The following is a 12,120-nucleotide window of genomic DNA, read 5'->3' on the forward strand; positions in this document are numbered from 1 at the left end:
GCACGAGGATCGATTGCCACTGCAGAAGTAAAGTGAAAATCGAGAAATCGCAGGTATACGATGTAACGTACGTACGTACATCGGACAATTGCAGTTGACATGGAAAGTCGGTGGTGAGTCGAAGCCAAGAGAGAATCGCGACGTGTACACGTTATAAGAGAAATTAACGGTGTTTCGGTTCACTCCAATTTACGTAATTGGATATAACCGGCGTATACCAAGTCGAAGAAGATTTTCGCCAATTGCATCGGCATCGTCGTGCCAGCAGCAGCCTTTGCTTCGTGTGCGAATCTCGATGCGAGGACCGTTATTGCACAAGCACACGGAGAGAGAGAGAAAGAGAGAGAGAGAGAGAGAGAGAGAGAGAGAGAGGGACTCAGGCACGAGAATTGCTGTATATACCTGTAAGGAAGCGGCTGATACACATTTCGCAACGCATGCATGCGAGTGTTCAGACGTTTTGCACGACGATCGAAAGACCGGCAATTCTTATCGAAGTCTTGCAGCTGAAGAACGGATGTCGGTAATGCGAATTACGAATAACACGTCGAATAGGCGTGACAATAAATCCCACCCTCCGGGCCGATTATCCTCAATTATTCAAATTCGCGCGCCCGTAATTGCGGGAAATTCAAACGGAAATTTATGGCCAGTGAAAATTTCGGGTGTACGTATACACTGAGAGAAATTTTTAGTTTCGGTTACCGCTCAGTCCTTGACTATTTTCATATATTTACCACGATCGAAAAACACAGTTCTAGGTAGAAAATGAAAATTAGTTTTATAGCTGTTACCGGAAAGTCTGGTATGCGTTGCTATTCTTTCTCATTACGATCGCTGTTGCTATATTTTCTCGCAACTGTTGCGAAAATTTAACGCTCGTGCAACGATAAATTGACGTTAAAGCCTTGATTAACTAAAAAAGTATAGTAAACCTCGTGAACTGATTTTGCGTTGCCATTGCCAAAAAAGGATCGACGATAGCGCAAAATGTTTACGCGTACCGCCTTTTTCGTAATTCCAACAATATTCAAACAGTTTGTTTTTAACGATACCTGTTTTACTCAATTTTTCTAGTTACCGTAGCAAATGAAATTTTTCTTAGTGTACTTGTACACGCACATATCACATGTGTAAAAATTCATCAAGTGTGAGGATAAATTGCGACGTGCCTGCAGCTCCATAAAATCGTAACGCTTGTACAGGTGGTACGTTATTCCCTTGATTTTTTTTTTTTTTTTTTTTGTCGCCTTTCTCTTATTGTCATGGGGGATAAACCCGAGATCGAATCGCTTATAGAAGCTTCTGTTCGTTGTTTATACAAGTGGTTTATTTTATTTTTTTACCTTTTGTAAGTTACCGCTCGGTAATGCAGACGGAATTATTTCTGCGCTATGTTTCAGCAAATTCATCAGCGGTATGAAAATTCTACATCAGCTTATAACCGATAGGAACGTTTGAACTCTAGTAAATCGGACAAGTTTAATAACTCTCGGAAGTTCAATTGTAAATTAAAGAGGCTCGAGTGACAGAAATGTTCGTTGATATAACGAACTGAATTAATCGAGTTATTACTGAAATCACTGGATTACTGAATTACCGAAATTACTGAATTCGATTTATTAACTCTCTGTGGATTTCCAATTGACCGATTAGCGATTTCCATTGATTTTCTACGATTTCCCAGCGTTCTACGTAATCCACAGTGATCAGTTGTGATTTCCTGCGATTCTTCCAAATCCTTAAGTCTCTGAAGATTGCCTAAAACGTTTAGAAATCATTGAATATCACGTGCAAATAACGCAGAAATCACGAAAAATCGATATTATCGATTTAGAATCGTTCGTCCGATCCCCAAGTGAATCGGACATTCATTTGGACAACGTCTTTGAATCGCCAAAGCGATTACCTACGAAAAGTGTTGACTGAAATTTGATCTCAATACCCGCGTGATTTGGTGAAATTTTGAAAATCCTCCACCGCCGCGTACGATCGCCGAGCGATCCTTGATTTCTCACTAAATTTACGATAGCCGTGTGCATCCGACGATTGGCTGCAGCAGTTACGGGGCACAATTACCGAGCCGAGGCAGCGAGAGTTGGGAAATCGGACGCACGGTGCAGCATCTCGAAGAAGCTGCGGCGCACGGCGGTGAATTTATTAACGCGGAATTACTTGCCGAATGATTTTACTCCCCGGTTATAGACGCATCGGGGGCTTTCGAACTAAGGAGAATCGCGCCGAGAAGCGATGCCTGTACCTTCATAAATTGACTAACCGATAGACGGCTCGTAAAGACGGAGTAAGATTCTTGAGTGGCTCGCTTTAACCCCGACGATCCTTTGCTCCGTATATTATATTCCGGATCGAGAAAAGAAGGACGGATATACTTACGCGGTGGTAAATTGTTTGCGATACAAAAAGCAAGAAAGAAAAAATAAATAAATAAATAAAAAAAATAAAGAAAATAAGAAAAAAACTCTCGCACACCTGCCTCCTGTAATGTATATGATATTCGCAATTAGCGCCGACGAAACGGTACAATTATAGCCGTTAATGTGTGTGCATTGATTATTATACGTACCGTACTTTTGTATGCGCGCAGGCAGACTATCCGTGAAATTTTTCATCTCTTGTGATTATTCGTATCTTCGTCTTCTTCCTCTTCTTCCGTTGTATTGTTTTTTTTATCTAAAAATAATTTAACGGTACACACACGATAAAAATTTGCCGTGAATTTTGTCACGATCAATTATCGTCAGAGGTTATATTTCTGCACGCAGCTTGATTACATATTATATACATATTATATATATATATATATACATATATATATACATATACATATGATAGTAGAACCAGAGAGGCGCTTGCTCTGCATATTAGTAATTAACTCGGCGAATAACAAGCTACGGTTAATTAATAGGTGCGCGAGTAATTCTATACACTGTACGAAAATACTGATACAAGGTAATACAAGGGTGTGAATAAATTATAGTGAGAAACTCTTCTTGTAGGAGGAGCGATAAGATCAATTGTGAAACTCGCATGAAATTCTGATGATTTTATTTTTTTTTTTTTTTTTCAAACGAATCTTTCGTTTATTTTCATCACGAGAATGGTTAACGGCGTTACATATTTTTTTCACCGTCTTTCAACAACATTGAAACATTTATTGCACATCGATGCCAATTTTTAACGTACAATGTAGACTATAAAACTTTTCTCGTTCGTTCAATTTATTTTCGTAATTCGTAACATACAAGTACGAAGAATCTTACAAAAAAAAAAAAAAGAAAAAAAAGTACATCTCTGCGTAAAGTGTGGAATATTTAGTAATTGTACTAAGCTCGGCAATCTTGTGTTAACTTTGACAATTATAAATCGTTCAAGAGGTTCACGTTTATTAGCGGAATTCTAATTGTTTTATAAATTAAAGTTTAATTCTGATGTCTCTATGATATGCACGTGAAAAATCGAGCCTTAGCTACTTGGCTATACTTCTAATAAATCAATATCGTTGATAAGAGTAAAAAAAAATGTTAATATTCCTGAACTAGCCTACTTGTTAGATACTTATTAACCAATTTCGTTGAAGCGTTGGCACTAAAATTTTTCAACAATTACCAATCGTAAGAAACGAAATTCTTTTCGCTGCAACGAGATAGAACGTTTCTTTTTTTTCTTTCTTTTCTTTTCTTTTTTTTTTCAATCATTCCAGATGCTTCAATTCTCCGTAACTTTTACCGAGCGGCGCTCTGCAATCCTGCAGGAGTCAGAAGATAATTCTGGTCCAGAAGCGTAACGGTCGCGTGATTATACGCAGCATCACGATTCCCCTTCTCCTTTAATCTCCCAATACGTATACCACACGTATATCCTTTCTCCTCGGCTCCTCGCCCATCTCTCGCCTTCGGAATCTGAGTCACGTTTTTTGTTCCGCCAGGCGGTATTTTCACCGATCGATCCTCCGATCGGACCCTGATCGAACCTGACGATCGCCGTGCATGACAAGCTCGGTTTTTACCTTTTTTTCCGAATACCTCACTTACAGTCGACGAAGAAAAATCATTCCAACGCGATGTGCCGGATCAGCAGCGCAGAGTATGGCTGTAAATCGATTAACGGATTTTTTACAACACACTCCCCCCCCCCCCCCCCCCCCTCCCCCCACGATCGATATTATTTACACAATGAAATTGACGAGGTGTTGTTTTTTTTTTTTTTTTGTTTTTTTTTTCTCCCACTTCATTTAATTACACCTCGATCGCTTCCGACGATAAATATTCTCACCAACAAAAGTCAAGTTTGTGCAACATTCGCTTGGATATTTGTTGTGTATAATTAAAAAACAAAAAGACAAAAAGTAGTCGCATGCTTTTGAAAATACGTCGATTCTCGGTTTTCAACGTCCACATTTTATCCCGTTGCGAGCAATCGACCCTCCAAGTCTGATGATTTTTGGGTTGAGGAAGTCATTCTGGGTCCAAAGATACGCTGAAACAATTGATCGACTTTAAACGAGGCTACGATTGAATCTGATCGCGATTTATGAATATTTATTCATTCGTATGCGGGTTCAATAAGTTCACCCGATTGAAATAATATCGGACAACGTTGTTGACGATTTTAATTAACACGAACATTATTGAAAATAGTATTTGAAAATTTTTGCATTACTCGATTCGGAAGAAAGTCTCTCACCAATTTCAACTCCGTTTTGAAACAATTCTTGTACGATTTACAATTCTATCGTAAATATGCAAATAATCTTTCAATCGCATTGTCAATCAGTCGCAGTGTCATAATCGACAAGTTTATCAAGAAAATTCAGCGATCGTAGATTACTGTTCTGTCATCAAAATATCGTACCGTTTGAAGGAGTTTAAACGATATTACGGTTCGTTGACAAAACCGAATTACGTAATCGTAGCGATGATCGCAGAACGAAGTTCGGACGAGAAATTGAAAAAAAAAAAAAAAAAGACAACAACAATTTCTCTTCTATCTTATTTGCACATTGCATTCAGAATTGTGTGCATGTATACAATAATGCTCAGACTTTCTTTGGTAATTTCAGGCAGAAGAACACAAAACTCGATTTTGCAGAGCTCTGAATAGCAGCGCGGATTTCGGAATAATCTGCTTTTCTCTTCTCGAAGAATTTCTTCTGTTCGTATATTTCTTTTTTTTTTGTTTTTTTTCCGTTCTCCTTATTTTTTCATTCACGTTTCACGTTCCTCTGTCATTATTGTTCAGCCTCTCTCCGCTTCCCTTTTCTCTCTCGCTGACACGATACTTCTGTATCTCTTTGCCTGACGTTAATGGGTTGGTTTCGCAGAGTTTCTTCGGAGGCTGTGCGCGCTTTTGCAAGGTGGTTTCGTTTAGGCCAGAGGGCATCGCGTGGGCGATTTCAAGAGTATTTTTGGGTGGCCGTATTTTCGCTCGCCACTTCACGCCGTACCCGGAGAACTTGAAAACTCTTATTACACGTACCGCTGTATCAAAGGTTGTACAAAAAAAAAAAAAAAACATTTTCAACGCAAATTGCGTCATTAAAATCTCCCGTATATTATATTGTTATAACGACTATACCGTGCACACACACGGTTGACTAAATATAACTTTCTAACACACCGAGACTATCGCTGCTCGCAATTAGAATTATAATCCCGGATTATTACGCTCTCACGAATTTGCCAGTTGAATATGTTCGTTAATTTCATTTCTTTTTTTCATTTTTTTTCTTTGTTCGTACACTTGTTTCCTTATAGTTGTTGATTTTTTTTTTTCTTCTTCTTCTTCTCACTCGTTAGTATCGAAATTGAGCACAAGTAAAATAACGCACGCGTCGGTAAGTCTACCTTTGTACGATCCTCCTCTTCCTTATCCTCACCGTCTTTAACCTCAGGGCGAAACTTCACCGCTAAGCGGGATGCAATTTTCGTGGATTGGCAGCTGCTTTATCGCACGATGCAAACGGGGATCGTTTCTGGGAATTTCAACTCTGCGAAATCACCTTTATAAGTATATATACGTATATGTATGTGGGTGCACGCGCGTTTGGGTGTGTGTGTGTGTCTGCATAAATTTCCATCACTCCTCACGCGTTTCAGAAATTTCAAATTGCGGCACGCAGACTCTGCCGCCTTTCGATTCGAACTAAAAAACACGAATTCGAACTTCGTTCGCAGCTTCCGTGATTTTTATTCTTATTTCTCTCTTTCCTTTTATTTTAAACTTATTTTTAACAATTTTTAAACGGTAATATTATAGACGAGAAGATGAGAAAAAGGAAGGCAGGGAAAAAAGACAACGATAGCGGTTAACCGGGTCAAGTAATCGGGAAGTTAAATTTATGTATTACTTGCTATTGATAACTTGGCGTTATAAAAAGTTTTCTCCGCTTTTTCGTTTGTCGTATTTATAAAGCGAATGCAATTAGTGTATACCTGAAGTATATAGCGTTAAAATAATCGTATACTCAAATCATTATCATTATCATTGATTGTATTGTTGTTGTCGTTGTTGTTTTTATTTTACATACGATAAACGGACAATGATTGTCAGAAATTTATTTATAACAAAAGCTTGCCACGTGCAATCTCAATTCTGTTTTTCTTATTCCGCTGTTCTTCGTACGTTTTTCATTTCCCATTTTCTTTTTTTTTTTTTTCTTACTCTTTAGTCCCTGGGAAGAGCCTCTAATTTTCGAGTTTTCCTATTTCCTGATAGTCCACCGCAAACTGCGTAATATCATTGATTGTCAAAGCACTTTCTCTTTAATTTCAAATCACTCGTACAAAACTACCTATTATTATACCTGTCGAGGCGCGAGTGTTTCTTTTTTTTTTTTTTGTTTTTAAAGGTTTTTATACACCAAGAATTTTTCACTGTTAAAACGTATAAATTGTCGCATAAATGTGAATTAAAACTTTACCGTGACAAGAAATGCGGATCATTTTACAACTCGTGCAGGTATATGCAATACGTGTATAAATATATATACGTGCGCCAACTCGTAACGCAGCGTCCATTCGTAGGTGTTTCAACATTTACACCTTTGCGAAAAGTATTATGTGGAAAAAATTGTGAAAACATAAAAGATCGGAGGAATAACAAGCTCCGGTTGCATCGTGCAACATCTGCACCTTATTCGAGGGAATGAATCGGCTCTTTTGCAATGTACGCGGAATGACGGTGTCGCTTTTTGTAATAATAAACACAACGCGTGCTGAAGTGACATCCAGAAAACTTTTAACTTTCCTCGATACTGTATTTTAATATCGGGGAACAAAATTTCGTCTCGTATTATTTAAAACCGCAAGCCTATACTTGTAAACTAGGAGAAAAGTTTTTTTTAAATACAATCAAGTTTCCTCAAATTTGACAAATTTTTGCATCGCTATACCGTACAGTTGAACAAATTATCACGACTTTCTTTTTAAATGAAGTCTCACGTTCGCGCTTCGCCTTATTCATCACAAATATTCGGTCTTTTGTTTATTTGATTAACCCGTTCACCTTGAAATAAAAAAACATTTACTCAAAATATCCCTTTATTTGAGTAAAGAAACACATCTTAGTGAATTTTCAAATGTTTTCGACATGTTTCGTAAATTGAGTACATATATGTGTATATATTTTTGTTTCTTTATTCAAAATTGGCGTTTACCTCGCAACGTGAGAATAATTCTACATGATAAACAGCGGCGATCGATTTGTCGAAAAAGTTTGCTCTTGTTTATGAAAAAAACAAAAAAAAAAAATTACAAGCCGCTAATTTTACGCAGGAAAAAACTGACGTTTTGAATTTCATAAAATTAAAGATTAAAACAATAAAAAAAAACAATAAAAAAAAAAAAAAAAAACCAACAGAAACTCTTGGCACACTCCGAACACATTTTCGCTTTGGAATTAACCAAGGAGTTTGAAGAAAAAAAGAAAGTATACACATGTCGACGATGAATTTTTTTTCCCTCCATTTGACGAATCTTAGGCCGATCGATGATCCATCGAAAGATCGAGCACCGAGAAAGCCGCAAAATCGGTATCCGGTCGCCTGTCGATCGTCTGCGGTCTGCAGGCTGCAGGATCGCGATCGCGAGTTGAGGGAAAGGGATTAACGCGAAAAGGACACGGATCCGTTTCACCTCCGAGGGTCGGTCGACCCGTTACTCGGTCTTTCTCTCATTTTCTCTCATTACAATCTCGGCTCTTTCGTATTTCTTTTTCGTTATTTAATACCTGTAATTACATATTCCGCGGCAACAAGGGCGTAGAAGATCCGAAATTACGACCTGTCACATCGTCACTTACATACACATTCGCACTTTCGGTATAAAATCTTTCCCCATTCTTACTTCTCTCATTTTCTCCTCATCCACGTCTAAGATGTCGGGACATTAGCGCCAATTAATTCGAATTTGTTTTAAACTCTCTGTCGTTTCTACACTGAGAGAAATTTTTATTTCCGGTTATCGTTCAGTCCTTAACTACTTTCATTCTTTTACCACAATCGAAAAATATAGTTCTAGGTAGAAAATGATAATTAGTTTTCTAGCTGTTACCGGAGAGTCTAGTACATATCCGTTACTATTCTTTCTCATTACGATCGCTGTTGCTATATTTTCTTGCAACTGTTGCGAAAATTTAACGCTCGTGCAACGATAAATTGACGTTGAAGCCTTGTTTAACTAAAAAAAGTATAGTAAACCTCACAAACTGATTTTGCTATGCAATTACCAAAAAATGATCGACGATAGCGCAAAATGGTTAGGCGTACCTCGTTTATTCCTAATTCCAACAATATTCGAACAGATTTTTTTAACGATACCTGTTTCACTGAATTTTTCATGTCACTGTAACAAATGAAATTTTTCTCAGCGTATCCTGTTTTTTGCTATTGTTTCAGCCTCTGTAATTCGCGTTATGTGGCGTACATGTAACAGAATTCGAGTCGTAACAGTGTCACGGATTGTTTTGACATACATACGAGGTACATACGCATCTCCGTATATAATATACATATATATACATATGTGTGTGTGTGTGTGCGCGTATGAATGCATCGTAAATATTATTCACGCCAATGCAACCCCGCTGTCCGTACCATTCCACCACGTATAACATTGAGGTGAAAATAATTTGTTCAATTGGATAAATATCGGTCACTTACAGGTATATAATGTACCATATACATATATTTATTTATACAATACAATATTGCAAGGTACGCAATTATATTTCAGAGTGACGCTTATTATTTCATCATATGCATTCAAACAAATACATATATACATATGTGTGCGTGTGTGTGTTTATAAAATGATCTAAAAATTGATCCCCAATTCATGCGATTATTATAACGTCGTAACGTCTAAGATACTTCGATTTGTTCAAAGGTTGAACGCGCAGTTAAACAAACCAAATGAATCGATCAATCAATGTGCAGGAATAGTTCGATATTTTGTTCTCCCGTTCGGTTTGTTTATATTTTATTTGTTATCATTCACTCTCCAGATTCTCGCAATTCAGTTTTACGATGAATCTCGTATTTAACTCGTATCGTCTGTACAGGTATGTGAAATTAATATGCGGACTGCAACGCGGAATTCGACGAATCTATAAATATCCACAGTGATTAAGATACCGCGTGTAAAATAAGGCGCCTAATTACCTGTACAGTCGACGTCGTTTTCAAGTAGCTCTCATCAATTCTTAACTATATATATATACATACTTGATTTTATTAATACGATAAGTAACGTATAGATTACAAATATTTTGTATAATATATATATATATATATAATTTGTAATCTATACGTTACTTATCGTATTAATAAAATCAAGACCGCTTAAACTTTCGCATTTGCTCCGGGCGACGCAAACGAGCTCTGACACCATAGAATCTATATGCATATATATATATATACATATATATATGAATGCATATATGTGTGTGAACAAATGTATAAAATCACATGTGTATGTGTATCTCGTAACAGCCGTTTCCTTCAGTCAAAGAAGACGATAATCGGCAACTTGACGACGTTGAATTACATTCTGAATATATGCCTCGACAGCGATACGATGAAGAAACGATCGTCGATTCGTGGGAAATGCGAAGAACGATCATTTATGGAAATCAATAACGGCGTTAAATATGGTAAATTTGACTTTTTAGAATGTCTGAAATGAAATTTATAATTCGCACCAAATTCGTCCGAAATTTACTCACCGATTTTACATTATAGTACCACGAAAATTTCTAATTTTTTACAGAGATTAAAATCGAAATTTTCAACAGATAAAATGAGTGAAATTTATGTTTTTCTCATACATTTGGTGTGTGTGTGTGTGTGTGTGTGTGTGTTTTCGTTTCATTCACCATAAATTTACATCATCCTGCAGAAAGGTTAAAGGATGAAACGTTGAACTCAAATTATTCAAGTGACTTGGTTCTGCGGTAAAAACAAGAAACAAAATTTACACAGACTTTCTAGAAGTGCTATTTTTAGTCTAACCCTTTGAGTCACGGTGTTCGGTATTCTTACCACCCATTTTACATCCAGTTTTTAAAATATATTTAAAGAACTTTTCAACGTATTTTTTGCGGTTTATTGCTATTTCTATGATATATATAATTATTGCGGTATAATGTAAATTTTTATTCTTAGAAACAAAATGATTGAAAAGAATCGTGATGATTGAAGGAATAATAAATTTCCGAAAAAGTTTCCCCTCTACACGTATACATGTTTCACATAAATTGTAAGGTCTTCGTGGGGTCGATGATCACGAATCCGAAATCAGATCTTGAAAATTGAGTACGAAAAATCGAATCAGCGACCCCAAAAACCCCTGCATATAGTTTTGTAACTATGTTCGATGAAATTCGAAATTTCCGTCGACCATGTTAGATCCACCACTTCGAAGTTGTGAAATCTGATTTCAGATTCGTAATCAGCGACCCCATAAACCGTAGAATACAATCTCGTCACAAAACTTGACTCAGCACAATAATGTGGGGCCTAAAGGTTTGAACGATACGGAGAGTTGAATGATTATTATTACAGAACTTATAGCGAACGTCAAATTGCAGGAACGATTTGATTCTGGTCCGATTTCAATTACACTCGTCAACGATTCTAAAACGTGATTTTTCACAAAATAAACAACTCCGGATTAAAATCTGCTCAAAAAATGGAAATTTTTCCCAACGAGCGAGAGGATTTTTATTTTTCTTTCGGGCATAATAGGAATAATCCAGCAACGGGCGAGATGGTGAGTCGATGCAGCGTTACTTCCTGTTGCGCTTGTGAGACCGCATCGGCACTTTCGCGTCGCGCGGTCTCTCCGTCGGTCTGCGGAATGCAGAAAAGGAGTGGAAAAGGAGAACGCAGCGTTAGCGTTTTGAGTTGAATTCCTGCCGAGTCAACCGGCTATAACGGAGGCTTCAATTTATTCCCATTTATAAACGACACACACATATATATACATATATACATACATATATATATATAGATATATATATATATATATTAGGCTGATTCAAAAAAAACGGCTAATTTTTTTTTTTCAAAATCCTCACATAAAAACTTCCGAGAAGGTGTGAAAGGACGCCTGTAAAAAGCAGAGCCCTTAATATTATTATTAAGAGGTCGCGCATCGGGAATTTCTATTTCCCGTTTAAATAACACAGGAATAAATTTTTTTAAATTTTGCAATTTCGTATTTTTGCAACGGCTCATTGAATTGGCGAACCAAAGCATATTTTTGTAGAAAATTTGACGCTCTACAAAAAAAGTCCTTACAAAGTTTTCGATAGTCACACTCCTTCAAAAGTTATTCGAGGTCAAAGTTAAACTTACAAAAAAATTCAATGTTTTTTTTTTTTTCGATGATACTATGAATCTTTTCTCATTATTTTGTTATAAAGAGGATAGATTTCGGAACAATTACATTTTTAAATAGTCAAGTGCATCAGTTATGGATTCTCCATGATAACATGTTTATTATTTAACATCGCATTTTTGTAAGGTAACTTTATATTGACTCGATGGGAAAATTAATGATTGAAAAAGCCCAATTAGAGTAAGATATATTTATTAAATAT

The sequence above is a fragment of the Neodiprion lecontei genome, chromosome 5, assembly GCF_021901455.1.
Source record: "Neodiprion lecontei isolate iyNeoLeco1 chromosome 5, iyNeoLeco1.1, whole genome shotgun sequence".
NCBI lineage: Eukaryota > Metazoa > Arthropoda > Insecta > Hymenoptera > Diprionidae > Neodiprion > Neodiprion lecontei.